Consider the following 13,014-nt stretch of genomic DNA (forward strand, 5'->3'; position numbering starts at 1 on the left):
TCCTTTCAGTAAATAAAGGCCCTAGAACTAAACTTCCCTAAACCAAACTAAATAACACACATCGAAAGAACCCTTAACAGAACACCCTCGGAACAATTACTAAGATTTTCTCTGAGTATAGAAATTAGTGCATCTGAAAATTATTGGACTTGGAGCTTTTTTAAATGATGCGTACTTCATCAATGATATCTGACCGCTGCGTTCAGATTAAAGAAATGCTTAATTAAGTAGTTCTATTGAAAATGTAAGCGAAAGGGTTGATGTGAACAGTAGCAACAGGAGGGAGGTGCGTGTAGGCGGTGACGGAGGTGGTCGGACTGAGTCTCTCCCAGTGGTTTATTTCATTCTCGCGTCGAAGCTCGTCGCTGTAGCACGGGTGTGTTGCTCGCGCTCGCCACTGACGAAACTTTGTCGAACTTTGCGGAAGTGTGCAGTGCTCCGAACAAAATTGGTGCAATTGTGCAGTGTAGCGTGTACATGAATGGTGTGAGACGACCTAAACTATTTCCCTGTATGGAACTTCTCATCATGGATATATAAGTTTTATCTGTGGGTAAGTTCGGAACGTTTAAGTTTAACCGTTGCCTTTCAGTTAAAAGTTTTGAATAATTGAAATTATTTTGAATAATTACGATTATTATTGGCGATTGTTATTAGTAGTATAATTATTTCAATAGGTTTTATTACATTACTATAAAACTCATTCTAACTTTTATGTTTATAGTTGTAGCTTGTGAAACGGTAAAAAGTTTCTAAAAGTAACGGCAGCATTTATAATAAATACATAATACGTTTATTTTTTTAATTACTTATTAAAATGTATATAAATCTTTAGCTTTTTGAGGTCGTAGAGAGAATAGAAATATTGAGTCATAGTTAAAATTACATTGAAACATTTTTTTTATTCTCGATTTGACGATACTTACTATCCCGGGACTTACCCGGAAGAGACATCGGCTGGATTTTATAAATTTGAAGTCAAGACACTCAGTAGGTGCTTGTTACTACGTAGTAGGTAATTCTGATAGGCACTTTCTAAAATTCATGAATTACTACTTAAATATTCATCATCATCATCCTTATCATTTCAGTCATTATCCGTCTACTGCTGGACAGGTCTTCCTGAATTCTCATACTTAGGATTAAATGTACTTTTTGTTTAGATGCCAAGTTACGTTGTTATATTTGATAATGAAAAAACTTACCAAATGCCTTAACGATATGAGCATCAAGTTAAAACGGCAGTATATAATCATATGCTGGAACCTCATTAATGTTTATCCGTAATGCACTTGGTTGGTTTTTATTACTGTTGTTTGGTTTGGCTATTTCGCCCTTTGAGGGAACGTTATTCAAAACGTCAAGAATAGTTTGGTATTCAGAATACCCCCTTATAGACGGTGCTTTATGGTCGTTACGTGACAAGCTAGTGCATATGCGCATCGCTATAACACTGATACATATATAAGCACGATTCAGACTTTCATTTCAAACGTGCAGAATCAGTATTAGTCTTATATTTCTTGACATGATATTGTTTACCTAAAGGTTTTCACGACTTTACTGAGGAAGCGATGATGTGAGTTCTATTTTCCTGAGGTCTAGAACACGTCAGCCGACTGAATATTCACGGGTAGTTAAGTATTGTAATTGTAAAAATCTTTATTGTACATAAGTCAGATTAAATACTAGTAAATGATTTAGTATACAATGGCGGACTTATCCCATAAAGGGATCTCTTACAGTCAACCTTTGAGAAGCTGAAAGAAAACTGTAGAATGTATAAGGGTAATAACCGTACAATTAAAGATAAACTAAATAATACCCAGTAAAAAAAAAAAATTGAATATATAACACAATAAAAACAGCTCTATATACCTACATATGTAAATAATAAAAGTAAATTAATAATAATATAACATTAATAAATAAAAACTTATACACATACACATACATATATACACATATACACACATACATATACATATACATATATATATACATATATATACATACATACACATATATACATACATACACATACATATATACACTCCTACATACACATACATGTATACATAATAAATACATAATAAATACATATATTCACAATTGGCTCAATGAAGAGGGATTTTCAAAATAAAATTTTATGATACCTGCTTTAAAAGATTTCAGCGACTGTGCCATCTTTAAGTTATTAGGAAGTGAATTCCAGAGACGTGCAGTATGTACAGTAAATGACATGGCATAGCTTTGAGTATTAAAACAAGGCAAATCTATAATGAAGTCATTACTGCATCTCAGGCGAACATCAATTTCGCGAAATTTGAATCTTTCCTGAAGGTAATGTGGACATGTTGGATTAAAAAGGATATTGAAAAGAAGAGTAAGAATGTGGACATTTCTCCGTAGCCTGATAGGAAGCCATTTGAGTTGACTGCGATAACTAGATATGTGGTCATACTTTCGAAGGTTATAGATGTATCTAATACATTGATTTTGCAGTCGCTCAAGTTTATCAACAAGCTCCTGTGTGGGATCTAGGTAGGCAACATCAGCATAGTCTAGAAGAGGAAGAAGAAGAGATTGAGCCAGTAAAAGTCTAGTTCCTAAAGGGAGGAAGTTCTGCAGGCGCTTTAAGGAATGTAGTGATGCGTGGATTTTTCGACTTACTTCACCTATATGAGGACCCCATGACAGTGTCTGGTCTATAACAATTCCCAAATTTTTAACAGTAGTGGAATATGGGATTATTTTTCCGTCATAAATAACGTTGGGAACTGTTAAATACCGAAGTTTAGCAATAAAATGAGAACTACCCATAATGACCGCTTGAGATTTATCTGCGTTAACTAAAAGCCCAAAATCCTTCGTCCACTTAGCAATTACGTTCAAATCATTATTAATTACATCTACAGCATTAGTAAGGTTGTAGATGGGAGCAGCAGTATATAATTGCATGTCGTCTGCATACAAATGAAATGAAGAGAGGAGAGCAGACGTAATTCCGTTGATGAAAATTGAGAAAAGTACAGGCGAAAGAACTCCACCCTGAGGGACACCTGCATTAATCGCGCACCAGTCAGAACAACAGTCATCCACACGTACCAATTGGCGCCGGCCAGAAAGATATGATCGGAACCATGCCAGAGCCAATGATGAGAATCTAAATTTGGAGAGAATGCCGAGAAGTACATCAAAGTCCACAGTATTAAAAGCACTGGTAAAATCAAGTAGCACTAATATTAAAATATTCTTTTTGTCAATATTAAGTCGAATATCCTCAGTAATTTTTACCAGTGCAGTAACCGTGCTATGACCGGTACGAAAACCAGACTGATACTGACTCAAGAGATCATTACGATAAAGATATTTAGTAAGGCGTCGATGAACAAAATGTTCCAATACCTTTGAAAGTACGGGAAGGATTGAGATAGGTCGGTATTCCGAGAAATTATTATTATATATATTATTATATATATTATTATATATTATTATATATTATTATATATATTATTATACTTGTAGCAAGGCACAATGTTGTAAGATTTTAAAGTCAAGATTTATTCTATTATACGAGTATTAAGACGCTTTTAATTTTCTGTGACGATATCTTGAATGTGCGTATCATGACGGCATCATGGATATAAAAATAAAAAAAAATTACGAAAATTTTAAAGTTATTCCGTATGAAAATAATATATATATATATATATATATATATATATATATATATATATATATATATATATATATATATGGTTGTTTATTATTTACTAGTTTTTACCTACGATTTTGTTCGGATGATCGAATATTTTCATTATATATATATATATAGGAATAAAGAGAAAACTACTCGTATGTCTATGGCCTTTTCCATTCCATATATTACGTGTATAGAAAATTTCATAATAATTGGTTTAGTCATTGGGGCGTCTAGAGATAATAAACAAACTCAATTTCACATTTATAATATTAGTATATTGCTCACATTTTGCAAAAATATACGGTGCAAAAAACTAACTTAATGCAATGTTGACTTTTGGGAAAACAGAAATATATTTGAACGGTGTAATGAAAATAAATATAGGTAAATAAATAGACACAAATGTATCTACAACGTAAATATTTATAAAAATTGTTAATTTTTGGTTTTGTTGCGTCTGTTGACATTCACCAGAAAGAGATTTTGTACAAAAGTCACTTGCGTACATCTGTCCCATTCGCGTGAGTAGTTGTATTGCTGAGTTTTGCATGGCTGAGTTTTGATTTGAAGGGTGCAGAGGCATAACAATTTTGTCTTCAGAAATAGCAACGCGTGAAGAGTATTATGGGCGATACAGTATATTCTGTTATATCCATGGTGCTGTTCATGTCTATAGGTGGTGGTTACCACTTTCTATCAGGTGGTCTGTCAGCTTGTTTGCCATTCTAAATTGGATAAAATAATGCTTAAATTGCTAAATAAGAATTTCAGAATAGTTGAAACAAATTCGTTGCAAAATTCTGGATTCTAAAAGAAAATTGTCAAATAGATAAAAATACTGAAATTTGGATGCTGAAAGAATTGAACAATAAGTGGTTTTTAAAAAATATATCTTTGATCATGATGGAAATAGATTTATATATAGATATATAAATATATTTATATAAAGGTGGAAAATAATTATTTTGAACTTAATACATAAATAAGGCAAGTGTTATGAGACGACTATGCTTGAAGTTTCACATCTTGATGCAATTCCAGTATTTGTAGATCTAAAGTAACCGATACATTTTGAAGGATTTGCAAGCTGAATTGCAATCGGTCGGTTATACAGCTCGAGATGAGTAATTGATAACCCGTGATTGTTTTCCAGTGGCGACATCCCATCAGGTTGGTTAGAAATCGAACTTGTGCCCAAGTAGGAGGAGACAGTACATTTAACAGTGGAGGATAGGTCAGTTGTGGTGATGATGATATGTAGATACTATATGATTAACAGAAAACTTTATATTACAAAGGCTGCATTTTACTGAAGTCATACTATAATTATAACATAAAGTAACGCACTGTGAAATTTTAGTAAGTTAGATTTGCTTAAAATGTATATAGTGAATAATATATTAAGTATATCAAAAAATAGCATTACAAGAAACAAGATAAAGAGGCAAAAAAGGCAAGCTTAGAATTAATATGATATATACTAAATGTCAGAAGTGCTGAAGTGTCGTAATTGACTTTGTAATTGAACTACTACAAATGTATAACATTTTGTAGTGTCCACGGCACACGGTACAATTTTAACGTTACTATATTGGTGCATAATATCAACAGAATGGGTATAACCTTTTTCGTCAGGAGCTGAGGAATAAGGTATTGTGCTTCTCATGTCGGAGACTTATTCCTTTATTGCTCTGTTTATCTTATGTTCATGACCGTAATTGAAAGACAGCTATGGACATTTTCGGACAAATTTCAAAAATTGTTCCATTTATAAATGAATATAACATTTAAGGTGTTAATGGACAATTTTATAATTCACCGTTACACGGTCTCATGCCGTATGATTTTACTATAACGATATAATAGAAGAGCAAAATGTACAATTGTATGGTGACGCTCTAATTTTTCGTGACAATATTGTAGACGTGTACAGCGTGACCAGTGCCAGCGACAGCGCTCATAGGATGCTTGTCTGAAAAAATAACTATCGATTTAAATCAAATATTTAAGATAGCTTTTACCAGAAAACCTTCTCCTTGAACCCATGTTTACCGTTTGGGGTAAAATAATTTATCATACATTTTACTGATGTAACAGTTATCATGTTTGTTTTGTAAGTAAAAATAGAATCGGTGTATGTTTTAGAAAAACCCTTTCGTTTTATTTCCCGCTGTAAAGGTTAACCTTATATGCGTAGGTACATGAAATAGTGTTGGATGTGTTTCGGAATAGTATTTATGGAAATCACAAGTCCCAAAGTTAACCTTTATATTTTATAAAACTACTGGAATTGATAAAGCTTGCAAATCATATCATTACTTACCTAATAGATATGAACACGAGGGAAGGGATTGTTAGTAATGGAGTCTAACAGCTCCGTTGCTAGCAATGTAGGGTACATTACTACACACACAGGTCGACCTCCACGCGATTCTCTTTGGAAACTATCGCGGTTAATGACTTTCGTAGCACAGTTGTAGGATTATTTATGATGCTTTACGTAAAGAAAATTCTGGTTACGATTTACAATACGACAAATTACGAAAATGAACTATTTTAAATCGGTGAATGCGTAAGTGTCTTGGACTACTGTTATTATAAATTTATAGTTTACAGAATTTTAATAATATTACGGAACGAAACAAAATTCGAACATCAAGCAATTATAATTAATATAGATACAATAAAGTGAGTAGGTTGTTTGTGCAGTTGAACACCATAATAGCCGTAATTACGAGAATATACGAATATAAAATAAACGAGATGCAACATATATTTTGGAAATATATCTTTTCGAACAATATTCAAAATCATCATTGTTAACGCAAAAATAGACCATCTTTATCATTTTCTGAATATAAGATATTTTATTCCGGTCCATTAGGAATGGCTGCTAAAATATACAATAGGTACAATTTCTTTATAAATACAAATCGAGAACTACTCGTTCATAATTCTTCTTATTTATATATTGCAAGTTTTGCGATGAAAAAAAAATATACGTGCTATTATCATCAGAGTATTGCCTTTTCTTCATGCCTTGTTACACTTAAGTACTGAAAAGAGGAATACTGAAGGCAATTACAGTTTATTTTCAAATATCCTACGCGTGGTTACACCTTTCTTGTGCCCCGCATTTTTATTGGACAAACATTATTATAGATTACGTAATATTATGGTAATATCGTGTCGTAAAAGTGTTAATGTAGCTTTTAAAAACGCATGTAATATCTGTTGTATATAATAAAGCAGGCAACAATAGGTTTCAAATTACAGTTATGAAATATGTATTGTTTTAGATGGTTAGAATTTTAGATTTCAGTTTACATATCAGAGTACAAATCAAGAGTGAATTCCGAGAGGTCGTGATGATGTTTGCAAAAGACGAACATATTACAGGTATAGAAGAATTAGAACATTGTGAATTCGAAATAAATATATTTAGTTGATTTTAAAAAGTAATGACAGTAACAAGAACATCAAATTTATGAAAAAAAAAAAATCTTTAAAATAAGCTTCTATTTATGACTCGGTTGATAGAAATTGGAAGATATTTGAGAGGCGTTCGTCGTTTGAGTTATTTAGTGTTCAAGAGAGACTAAGTGCGCTTCATTATCTTATTTAATTACTGAAACTTTGTTGGAAGCTAATTAATGAATAACATCGTTCAAAGTAAATTATAGTATAATATACCCATAACATTGTGAAATGGAAGTATCATATTTTTAAAATAGGCTGGTAAATGTGAAATTGTGAACAGAGCGTTGAAAGATTTAATCTATTCTACATTCCATTTCATTCCAAACGTTGAATTAGCGATTGTTAATTGTCGACAAAAAGTTTTCAAATTTGAAGAAAATAAAAATTTATAATTGGATTTTAGTTACCAAGAGAAGAGTATATTAAAATAAAACGTGTGACGTTATTACGACGTAACGAACGTTGGAATTATACTCAGAAACTCTTGAGGTTACGTACATAAATATATAAATATAAGATAAAATGACCTTTATTGCATTTCTCGTAGTTACTAATATTGATACTATAATTTGTAATTGTAATTGGGCCATAATAGTTAATAACTAAAGTGCATAATTTTGTTTTTGGAGGGTTAATGATAATTTCACAAAAACGGTACTATATAGAAATTTAATTTTTCCTGTGATATTCATATATATCTTTATAAACTGTATATACTCGTACTTCAGATTTTTTGCTCCACAAACTTTATAGATAAGAGGGAATGTTTTTTTCGAAAACAAGATAAATAAAAATCTGTTTTAAAATATAGGAATAAAGCCCTTTCATAGGATATTCTACTTAGATTTGTAGGTTAATTTTATAATTTTGAGTACCTCTTTTGGATTTCATAGTAAAGAAAATAAAATATTTTTTCAATTATATCTGTTGCAATATATGTGGGTAATAATATGTAAAACTACTTCAAATTTCAAATCGATAGTATTAGTTGTCGCTGGAATGTAGTACTGTGAAATATAAATGGGTTGACGGACAAACGAAGGGTGCCTTTATACTTTTTTGGTATAGAACCCTAAAAAAATGTGATACATTGTGTATCACATTTTATTTTTCATAGGTATAAGTTACAGTATACCCACCAAAAACAAATTTTATACAAAAACAGACAGTGACAACGGCTAAAGACATAATATGTAATTGTTCTATATTTAATTAGTTCGCAATGGGATAAAGTTCATTTGGCCTAAACTAAAGTAGTTATATACTTCTTGAGACTCGTTTCGTTGCTGTAGATAATATATGTATGTATGTAGGCTAGGGTAACTTCTTTTTTCATGGATAATAATGGAATGGCAAACCCGACTGCGCTATCGGTATACACTGGCGGGGTATCAGTGAGTGATAAAGCAGGTCAGTTAGCTCATCGTGACAAATTCATTAATGAATTAATCACGATGGTTTCCAAGGAGAATCGCGAGAAGGCGACCTGATAGGGTATAATAATAATCCCCATTACGAAAAATCACTTTTCCACCCCAGCTAGGGTAGGTAACGTAGACCTACTACGCTATATGTACGCTATGCTACATAATGGTATGTTCATCCCAACAATAAAATTGAATTACGAATATTTGTAATTATATTATACAAATAAATTAATAAATAATTAATGACAAATAAAAAAAAAAAAACTAGTTTGATGTATTTCCAATTATACAAATAATTGAAAATACGTTAAACTACCTTTTATCTCGCTACTTCGTCCGCGTGATTGGGATACGTTGATTGGTCGGGATAAATAGTAGTTTCTCTATTCTAAATAGTACGTGGATAACAAATTTCATGAAAATTTGTCCAGCTGTTAAGGCGCTAAGAGATAACAAACACTCATTCATATTTATAATATTAGTAAGGATTAAAAAATAGAAATTATTAATTAAGATTTGCCTACAATTAGAATCTATAGAAATGTTAGAAGAAAATTATAGGAATTGAACGGAACATGTAAAAAATTGTGGGTACTTATTGACTAATAGATGAAATTTTTAATCGTTACCTGAATGTGCATAATTAGAACGTCGCGGTCGTCATCAAAATATGTAGACAGTCACATAAGTGCTGAAACGGTTATATTTAAAAATATAATCAATAACTTCCACTAGTTGGGTCTATCCCTACCTAGTATAGTTTTGAGCGATCCAACTAGTCAGCTAGTTTTATAAATGCTTAATTGCAGATGTAGAATGTATTCTGTGGATAACCAAAATTTGAAAGAAGAAAGACAAAGTTTGAGCATATTTGTAATTCCTTTAAATAATTGTTAATTTTATATCATACGAGTTGAACAAGAACAAATGATTAGGCATTTGCTACTCGGTTTTCACCAGCATGGTAGGCAAAGAGACCCAGTATTTAATAATTTATGTTTTAATGGATGATAATGAAATGGTAACCCTACCTGCACTAATGGTAAACGTTGGTGGAGCATCAGTGAGGGATAAGAAGTAAAAGTAAAAGGGCAGGCCAGTTAGCCCATCATGATGCTTGGAACTCAGCACGATGGTTTCCAGGGGGACCACGGAGAGGTCGACCTGATAGGGTATATTGTTAGCAATGGGACTGGTAATCCACATTACTAACAATTCCTTCCTTCCACCGAGTATTTATTTCGTACCTTCACCAGGAGGAACCTAGAACTTAACAACTAGAGGGGTTAAAGTCGGTGCTTTACGCGAATCATAATATGATTCATTTCGTATAACTGTATATCACGTTGAGGATGTAATAGGGTCGTTGTTGTCGGTATATACATAATATGTGTATATATGTTTTTTCTAACACCTTTTTTGTCAGTTGAAATATAAACAATTTTGTTGACATATTGCTTTAGGCCGGTTCCACACTATAGTGCCGTTCTCAGTTTGCTATGGTTTCGCTCTTGATCTGGTAAAATAATATTACACAAGAAACAATATGTGTATTCAAACTACAATCCAGTCTCGTTCAGATTAATTTTGAACTGTTTGCATTGACTATACTGACAGTGGGCGAGAGCGGATACTACAGTGTGGATACGACCTTATTGTTTTTCAGTCATCGTAGTAATGAAATGCTGAAAAAGGTTTTCTTTTTTAATAATAAGTAATTAGCGTTAAATAAGCTTGATGTGTATTTGAATAAGGAGAACAATTAAAATATTATTTAGAGGATAGGGTTCAAACTGTAGATATTGACGGTGTAAAATCTAAGGGAGCTAATATTAAGATGGGCGTTCCACAAGGGTCAATCTTAGGCCCCTTTCTCTTTTTAATCTACATAAATGACCTTCCCTTTATGGTAGAGAAAATTGCAGATATAGTGCTGTTTGCGGATGATACTTCGTTAGTGTTTAAAATTGGACGTCAAAGTAATCAATTAGACGATGTAAATTGTGCTATGTCTGCAATATTAAATTGGTTTACATGTAATAACCTATTATTAAATTCCAGCAAAACAAAGTGTATAAAATTTACACTTCCTAATGTAAGACTAATAAATACACAGTTATTGCTTAATGACGAAATAGTAAATTTTGTTAATGATACAGTTTTTTTAGGTATAACAGTGGACTCGAAATTACAATGGGGGCCCCATATTTCAAAATTGGCCAGTAGACTCAGTTCTGCTGCATATGCAATTAGAAGAATTAGGCAATTAACAGACGTGGCGACGGCTAAACTTGTATATTTTAGTTATTTCCATAGCATAATGTCTTATGGCATAAGCCGATATAAATACTATATTTGTTTTACAAAAGAGAGCCATACGTTCTATTTATGGTATGGGTTCAAGAGAGTCATTACGTCAGTGCTTTAAAGACTCAAATATCCTCACAGTTACTTCACAATACATTTATGAAAATATTATGTATACACGGAAGAACTTAGCGAGTTTTAAAAAACTCAAAGACTGTACAAGTAGAAACTTACGCAATATAAATAAGCTTATTTTACCTAAATGCCGTCTGCACAAAATCAGTAATTCATTCTATGGTAATTGCATAAGATTTTATAATAAACTGCCGGAATCTGCATTAAATCTGACAGAGAGGCAATTCAAATCTTATATTAAACAATTTTTATGTAAGAAAGCCTATTACAGGATAGACGAATTCATAGATGACAACATATCAAGTAAATAATTAGTTTATTAGCATACAACGTTATAATTTTTTTTTTCTCATTGCTTTCTTGATTTAATTGATTAATTTTAGAAATATGAAAGCGTAGCGGTTTTTTGTATTAATTGCCGCATGCATTCTTATGTAAAATGTGAATACTATAACTATCAGATGGCAATTGTGAGTAGCTTTGACGTGGTCTAGTGTTTTGAGTAGTCATGCTCACTAAAATGTCCAGACTTGTGGCGGCGTGGTGGGCCGGGTCATTGGGCTCCCTAAAATATGGTCGAGCGCAGTGATGGCTGGCTCATCCGTCATACTCGTGAACGGGTGCTGCTTGTAGGGACTGGTCTGCTCTAATCACTATGACTGATTTCCTCTTATTAATTGTTTAACCAGTTGGTTATGTATTCAATTTTTTTTTTCTTTTTGAGTATTTAATTGAATTAGTGCTAATTGGTGGTTTGTATTCACACAATTAAACTTAAAAATGTAAAATAATAATAAAATTATTTAAAAGAGCATCACGCAAGTTTCTTGCTCGTTCTTCTTGTGATGAGACAGCTTTCCGAACGAGCGGTAAATTAAAAAAAATGTAATGACTTTTCAAAAGTGCTTCAATGTAAGTTTATTTGAATAAATGATTTCTATTCTATTCTATTCTATTCTATTATAATGCATGGCGGTATGTTTTACTTTTCAATAGCAATGGAGTAACGCGTTTACAACAAATGCAAACTTTTCATAAAAGCAACCCTTCTGAACGTCAAGAACGTGGTACCAGAGGCTATTTACAATTTCCCTAATAAATTTTGGGTGAGGCTGGCGAGGTAAATATTTCGATGAATGCTTTTGAGGTTAATATCCACATTTTCAAACGGTATTGGCCAAGTTATGTATAGAATTGTTGGTGAGTTCAGTGTAGTTCCACGCGAACAATGTTTTCATTTGGTAAATGTGGTCTATTCATTTCAAACATTAAAAGCATATACAGTTAAAAGCAACACAAAAGCAACTAATTTTCAGTTTTAACAATTGTGGTGATAAGATCTGGAAAATGTTAAAACTATTTTGTTAGTTGATTGAAAACCGTGATCAATGATAAAATAGTATCGTCTATAATAATAATTATGAATAGATTACTATAGGATTACGTCGTGATTTTTTAAGTTCGATAAATTAATTTCTGGAAAGTGTATCGTGTACAGTAGTCAGAAAAAGAAAATAATTTTTTTGGTTTGTGGATATTCCAGAAGAATGAAATATAACCGATTCATAAAATAAATATTGATTAGTGACGGCGTTCAGAGTACGACACAATACTTGAAATTCATCATAAATACTCTAAAATAAAACAATTAAGCTTAATTTGAGTATTTTTAAATTCCTATTTCTAAATGTGTTAAAAGGGGATGAAGTAAACAGAAATGTCCTGACTGACATACTAACGAACAGTCGAAATTACTAAAGTTAGTAATTAGTATTTCTTTTGAGAGTAGATTCTTTTTATGACTTATGCAAGTATTAAGAAATGATTTTTAATAATTAATAATTTTAATAATAAGAAAGAGTGGAATTTCTTATGATAAAGTATATTTTTTAACCGATTTATTTGAACTTAATCATGTTGAAATACATGATTAAGTTATAATTGAGTATAAAAATAATG

The 13,014-nt window shown here is 31.9% G+C and overlaps 1 protein-coding gene across 1 annotated transcript in view; it reads left to right on the forward strand.

Moving 5' to 3' along the window:
* The first annotated feature begins 362 nt into the window (after positions 1 to 362).
* The window catches only part of LOC113516391 (uncharacterized), a 135,677-nt gene continuing 123,025 nt past the window's right edge, over positions 363 to 13,014 (forward strand). The window contains exon 1 of the mRNA XM_052898758.1: positions 363 to 553. The gene's annotated coding sequence lies outside the window, so the exon portion shown is untranslated. The remainder of the gene's footprint in view (positions 554 to 13,014) is intronic.

The sequence above is a fragment of the Galleria mellonella genome, unplaced genomic scaffold (assembly GCF_026898425.1).
Source record: "Galleria mellonella isolate WM207_F2 unplaced genomic scaffold, CSIRO_AGI_GalMel_v1 utg537, whole genome shotgun sequence".
Taxonomy (NCBI): Eukaryota; Metazoa; Arthropoda; class Insecta; order Lepidoptera; family Pyralidae; genus Galleria; species Galleria mellonella.